The following is a 7,120-nucleotide window of genomic DNA, read 5'->3' on the forward strand; positions in this document are numbered from 1 at the left end:
TATTTTAAATTGTGTAACGTTACGTTCAAAATAACTACAAAATGTCATGCCTTTGAAAAATAAAGAGAACAACAGAATGCGCTGCTTTAGCTCCTTGAGCATCTTACTGGCGCATGCCGCAAACATGAACCACAGGGAATACTTGTCTTTTAAAAGGCTTCATTTAGATTATTTGACGTTAAATGCATCATATAAGTCACTTTGGAATAAATCACAGTAGGCCTATGTATCATGATAAAAAAAAACGACTTTACAGTCTGGAAATACTTTAGGCTATAGCAAATTATTTCTCGGTCCCCCTATCACTTTAAGAACCGCTGGTCTACACAGAAGAAAGACCTGTCTAGACTCTGCCGCTGTACGAGTTGTGTCGAGCTATTCATTAGTCTGTTTGTTTGATGAAAAATTTGAAATTGATAAAATGGGTTATTAATCCATACAACTGCAGCAGTGGAGGACTATTATTTTGCGGCGTGATACTGCAGAAGAACTGATGACGGCACGGTTTGATCTTCGGCTGACCAATCAGCAGAAAGGGGCGTTTAATTCCCGCCCACATGTAGAAATCGAATATTCAAGCTGTTTATTCATTTTTCCACCCATGAACGAAAAACGTAAATTTAAGCTGAATTCTCGTTTTTCGTTTTTTTGAAAAAAAACAAAAAAACGAAAAAGGAGCCATTTTCTCATTTTTCTATTTTCAATATTAAATGAAAAAATGAATGATCGAATGATACACGGATTATTTTCATATATCATATTTCATTTTCTAGATAGATATACATGATGATACACAGACAGACAGACAGATAGATATTCATTGTATATCTTTTTGCCTTCAACCCCAAAATGCCCTGAATGTAATAGCCTGATTTGAAGGATTGAACTATGCGATCTACTGTATTATAGATTTCTGATATTTTTGTTCTGACCCATTCAGCAATGTATCTATAATATACACCGGACAAAGCCTATGTGTTACTTTACATGTATTCATTTGTGTCAATAAAATAATAAAAAAAACACCACAAAAGCAAATGCATTTGATCAGGAAATCAATTCTAGGCGTGATTAACGAACTCTATAAAGGTTTAATTGTTTTTAAACTGATCTAGATATTGATCCCTTCCCAACATGGGAGGTAATTTGCTAGTGGTGAAAAGGCTTTTGAATTTATTAAACTAATTGCATTATGTCATGGTTAGACCGATTACATGACTATGTTATGTGTAATCTTACAAAGCCACTGGTGGATCCCACAATATGTGAACTCGGCCTGAAATGAAAAGAGCAAAAGTGATAGATGGATTGCCATGGGGAGCTAGTGAATATCTGGGGCACAATTCAAGAGAGATATCTTTTAACCCCACAGGGATGTATAACGGATAGCTTGGCTATTCCTAACTCTGAGGTCCATGAGGACATTTTTTTTTGCCTTCCTTAAGGAAGCAGTTTATCATCTTCAGCCTTGCTGATACTGTAGTTCAGGGATTTTTCATGAGCATATACACTACAGCACAGCGAGGGGGTTGCTGGGACTCTGAATCTGGAGGACATACATCACATTTATGTTTAATTCAAACATTAGTTTGAAAAGCTGAACAAAAACATTGTGAGATCAGACCTCGAGTTATGGCTCATGTGTGTACGAGCAGCTCTTAACAGCATTATAAATTCTGCTCTCTGATGGAAAACACTTGAGACATGAGGACTCTTATTATTTAAAGATTTATTAAATGCATAGAAGTATATACAAAACCAATTATCCAATTTCACACTTTCAGCATTTCAAAACAGTCATGCTTTTCATTTTTGCTTCAGGTCTTTCAATCAAATTAACGATGGGTTTTAAAACAGAGACTCGAATGAGTTTATTTCACACAGTGAAAAAACGCGTTCATAATGCTGCAATTAAAAGCATCACATTCAGCTTCATCTCATCTATGGCACAAAACTTGACAAAACAGAACAAACAAAAAAAGAAACATCTGTCTAATTGACTTAATTTCAGCCAGTCAATTATTGTGTTCAATAAAACTATCCTCCTTGGAAATAAACATCTAAATTAAAAGGAAGGCATTCGTGCTGAGGAATAGATTATGGGATAGGAGAGCTTGTGGGTGAGAGTTTATAATTGCAAAAAAAAAAAAAAAAGTGTAAGAAAAAGGCTCAGATGCATAAAATTGTGAAAGCTAAAAGATAAACAAAACAGCATTCGGAAAATCATTATCCAGATATATATTCTCATACGCCAGCAGTGTACCTGTAACTCCTTGACTGCAAAACTCCTCAATAAATGTGGTAATGTTCTGGCACAGGTGTGATTTGAGTCCTTGTGTGTCGCTGTCGCATCCTCTAAATGGCTTCCTCTCATTCTACTAACATTTTGGCGGCGCTGACCTGTGAAAGATTCACTTTGACGTCAGCCCCAGTTATAAAAGTAGATCTTCTGCCAAATGGGCAAGTACTCCATCAGCGGACCTGAGAGTACAGGAAAAATCCAGTCAGGACGCATCTCAGAGCTTTTTTAAAGCTTTTAGTGTGACAGCATTGAACATCCGTTGTTTGAGATGGATACGGCACTTACGCGCAACCAAACCGACTCCGGGAACATAATCTGCCAAGAAGTGAAGAAGGAAGAGGATCTTTGTCCTGCGGGTATAAAAGAGACATTAGATATGGGAACAAAAAGCACCATTATGCAGTAAAAGTGTGCATTGTTAAATCTAAATAGATATTTTGTAAAACTAAATTTGTATATTTTCTGGAGAAAATATAGTGTAGCTGTGCGATGCCAGGAGTTGGTAAGGTGTTCTGATTGGTTGCTATGCCTATATTGGATTTTATTTGACTAATTTTATTGTAAATTTGAACTCTGACAAGTTGAGATTGTTTCTGTGTTGGAACAGATTTGGAGAAATTTAGCATTGCATCACTTGCTCACCAATGGATGCTCTGCAGTGAATGGGTGCCGTCAGAATGAGAGTCCACACAGCTGATAAAAACATCACAATAATTCACAAATAATCCACACCACTCCAGTCCACCAATTAACACCTTGTGAAGAGAAAAGCTGTGTGTTTGTAATAAAAAAAAACAGAATAAGGCATTTTAACTTTAAACAGTCGCTTCTGCCAAAAAAATACCAGTCTGTAATCCATAATAGCGCTTTCTCCAATGAAAAGGTCCATTCCATGTTGTCCTCTCACATCAAAATCCAACAACATATTTGTTTAGAACTGTTCTGGACTGTTTTCACTTGTAAACACCGCTTGATCTGTGTGTATTTCTCTCCTGATTCAGACTAGATAACTTTTTCACTGGAGAGAGCAAATATTATGACTCACATTTTGCCCAGAAACAATGGTTTAAAGATCTTACTGACATGCAGCTTTTTAGTTCACAAGTCATTAATCGATGGACTCATGTGGATTAGTGTGATGATTTATCAGCTGTTTGGACTCTCATTCTGATGGCACCCATTCACTGCAGAGGATCCATTGGTGAGCAAGTGATTTTCCAAATCTCTTCTGATGAAGAAACAAACTCATCTACATCTTAGATGGCCTGAGAGTGAGTAAATTTTTAGCAAATTTTCAGTTTTGGGTGAATTATTTTAAACTTAAGGATTTGAAAAAAAAAAAAAACAACAATACCAGAAGTGCATCACATGAGAAGACTACACTAATGCAACAGATGCAATGAAGGAGACACTGACTCAGAGTATCGGTCATAGAAGGGGGAGCGGAGCAGGTAGTAGAGGAGAAGAGTCACTCAACAAACCGAAACTGTACAGAAAACAGCATAAGATTGAACTTCTTTAAATCTTCAGAGACAGACTGAGGACTGAGAGAGATAGAAAGAGAGATGCAAAGCACTCTGTACCTGGTTATCTCTAAGAGACCAGAGATGATCCAAGGGTTCCAGGAACGTTTTCCGCAAATCCCAAGACTGGCCACTTACAAATGTTAAGGGTGATGGATGACAAAATGTTCAAATAACTTAATCACCATTGGGCAAAAAAAAAAAAAATCTTTTTTCTACATAAATTCACTGGTTAAAAAGAGTGGGAACCTTGAAAAACATTCAACTCTTAAAACTTCTGGAATCCTGAAATTTATTTACATAAAACTAAAAGCGTCACCCTTCAAACATTGTTTTGGACAATAGGAGACAAAACGGTTGAGAATCACTGCACTAGAACATTATTGTTATTTTTTTTTAAATAATCATTGTATTTCATTTTATTTTAAGAGTTTGTTTGACCATGTTGTGAAGAACAAGATGTGCAGTCGGTCACATAAGATGACACTTCAAAACCAAGCATCAGCAGTGGACCGAACATGCAAGTATGTAAACTTATTAGGGATGTAACGTTTCACTCAACTCACAATGCGATACGATTCATGATACTGATTTCACGATACGATTTTCTCACGATTTCTTGAACAAAATGACTTTTAAGACAAATTATAAATGAAAAGGTGTCCTTTTATTATTTCTCAGACAAAATGCTGCACATTTCTTTGCGAACTTGAAATGTCAAATAACAAAACTATATTTTAAAACAAATAATATATACAAATGAAAGTAATCTCTCTGAAATCTCAAACTAAGGCTTTGCCTGTGCTCTTCTATATTTAAAATTAGAGGCAACCACTGCATTTTAGTCACAATCCAAACAAAGATGCTGCATACATGCAGCATGAGCAGTTTTTCTTTAATTTAAATTAGACTGTATAATTTCAAATTTGTAGGAAAAACAGAATGCTCTGACTTTAGCTTTGTGAAATTATGCTGCATATCTGAACGAAACAAAAACAGCAGACGGGCTGAATGAAAACGCAAAATTCACTCTCTGACAGCAGGTGGCGCTTATGGAACAGCAGCAATACAGCGTTTCCTTGGTTACCGCTGGGCTTATAAATATTACTTGAATATGCTTTATACAGAGGCAAAATGAAAAGAATACCATCTAAACTATTCTGAAGACAGGCAGTTCTCCTCAGAGATCCATTCATATAAACCCCCACCCACAAATGTATCACGATTCATTTAACATCTCAACCGACTTGAATCGTCACATATTCTTATGAATTTTCAACTCGCTCAGAGTGCATCGTTACATCCCTAAAACTTATTATAGCTGACTCCCACTTATCTGAGTTTTCAGATTGTTCCTACACCCTTGGGAATAAATGAACTATTTTGGCTATCCTAGGATAATATTATACACTAATATTGTTGTGAAAATTGTCATAAAAAGAAAATTAGCAGAAAGGATACAATGAACAAGCGGTCTTGTGATGTACAGGGACTCTGCGATGGTTTCCTGCAGACCCAGAGGTGTGGGGCTTGAGTGAAGCTCCTCTTCTCGATTCCTATTTTTTGTGTTTTTCCGAGGGAGACCCCAAAGACGAGACTGTAAAGATGGTGCTAGGGGAAAAAAAAGGACACAATATAACTTTCCATCGCAGAACTTTTTGATACACTGGGTTTGTATTGTCAAGTCTTACCGCTTCCCAGTGGTCTCACCACTCTTCCTGAACGCTGGCCCACAAAAGAAGTGCCCTCATCATCTTCTTCTGCATTGTTCTCTGTGAAGGGAGATCTTTGTATGAGCAGTGCACAGGAAACCACTTTTCGACAAAGAACGCACAGCACATTGACTGCAGGAACAGAAAGTTCCTTTTGAGTCTCCCGGTGTTACGCTCAGTGGCACATTGCAGAAACTCCACGGGCTCTGGCTCAACTGAACTACACAATCACAGCTTATCTGCACAGGCCATATACTGTACTTATTGTCTCACACAGTGTTTATTTATTGTCATCAGTGGGAGTGTTTTTGTACTTATTGCTGTGCGTTAATTGTTGTTGTGACTGTGCTAAATGATCTGCATGGTGGTTTCCAGAGACACTTCAGTTTGTTTCATTTCCTGCCATGCAGTGGAAAAAAAGCAATAAATTAACTTTGACTTCTGAGTTTGAAACCTTTGTGTTAGTATAATTACCTTTATGCATTTGGCAGACTATTCAAAGAGGCTTACATTGCATTGAAGGTATACATTTGATCACTTCTTGCGTTCTTTGGGAAACAAACCCATGACCTTGGCATTGCTAGCTTCCGACTCTACTGTTTGAGCTACAGGAACATGCAGCAGCCAAGATCACTAAAGGTGATGTGTGATTTTATCAATAAAAAAATCTAGTTACAAATAATAAAGGCATGTTCTCCACACAGTTTTTCACCAAACAAACGCATGGATTAATTTTATTTAATAACTTAATATGTATATGCACCATTTATATGTATATAAATAAAAAAAAAGAAAAAACACATTTCATATTATTTTATTTAAAATCCATTTTAGACATGATCAAAGACTACTTAATTGCGGCTGATTTGTTGATTGTACCCCCAAAAACGGCTCTGTATTTTTGTATTCTTCATATATCCCATTCATTTCCTATGGCAATCATTTTTGACTGCAAAGATCACAAATATGATAATTTTTTAAGACCATTTATCCTTATATAATCATGTCCACAATTTTTTTTGTGTTCATATAGCAAGTTTTTTACCATTACGATTAAGTAAAACATTTCAAAAATTCTAAATGTTACATTTTTCAGTCTAAAATGACCAGAACACTAGAGTGTTAAACTTTCAGAAAAGGCTTAGTTAAGTCAACATTCCATTGTTTGTTTTCTTGTTATTTTTGCAAACCTCTTTTCAAATATTAATACACTTGTGACACTTCTCTATGACATCTCACCTTGACTACAGAGCTGAGAATCCCTGTCCAGAGGAATTATAGGTGGTGACGTCTGGATGCCCGATTTGTACCAGAAAAGCAAGAGACAACGCAGGATCGCTCTAAAAACACAAGAGAGAATGGAAAAATGGGAGGTCAGGATGTGTAAGTGATGATAATGTTCTCCTGGTCAACTACCCTTTAAGTATACTCAAACAGGGTCCTTACTTGGCAATCTGAATAAGAACAATAACTAGCCAGCGTCCAGCTTCGCCCCACAGCTTGGCAGCCCCCATCTCAGTGAAAACCTCTACATACTCCAGTACAGACAACCAAGTTAACAGTCTCTGTTGAGAGAGAGTCTA

At 36.7% G+C, this 7,120-nt stretch overlaps 1 pseudogene; it reads right to left on the minus strand.

The window, feature by feature from the left end:
- Window positions 1-1,717: 1,717 nt before the first annotated feature.
- Window positions 1,718-7,120, minus strand: part of LOC107670644 (peroxisomal membrane protein PEX16-like) — a 9,490-nt pseudogene continuing 4,087 nt past the window's right edge.

Source organism: Sinocyclocheilus anshuiensis, unplaced genomic scaffold (genome assembly GCF_001515605.1).
Source record: "Sinocyclocheilus anshuiensis isolate Anshui unplaced genomic scaffold, SAMN03320099.WGS_v1.1 scaffold140, whole genome shotgun sequence".
NCBI lineage: Eukaryota > Metazoa > Chordata > Actinopteri > Cypriniformes > Cyprinidae > Sinocyclocheilus > Sinocyclocheilus anshuiensis.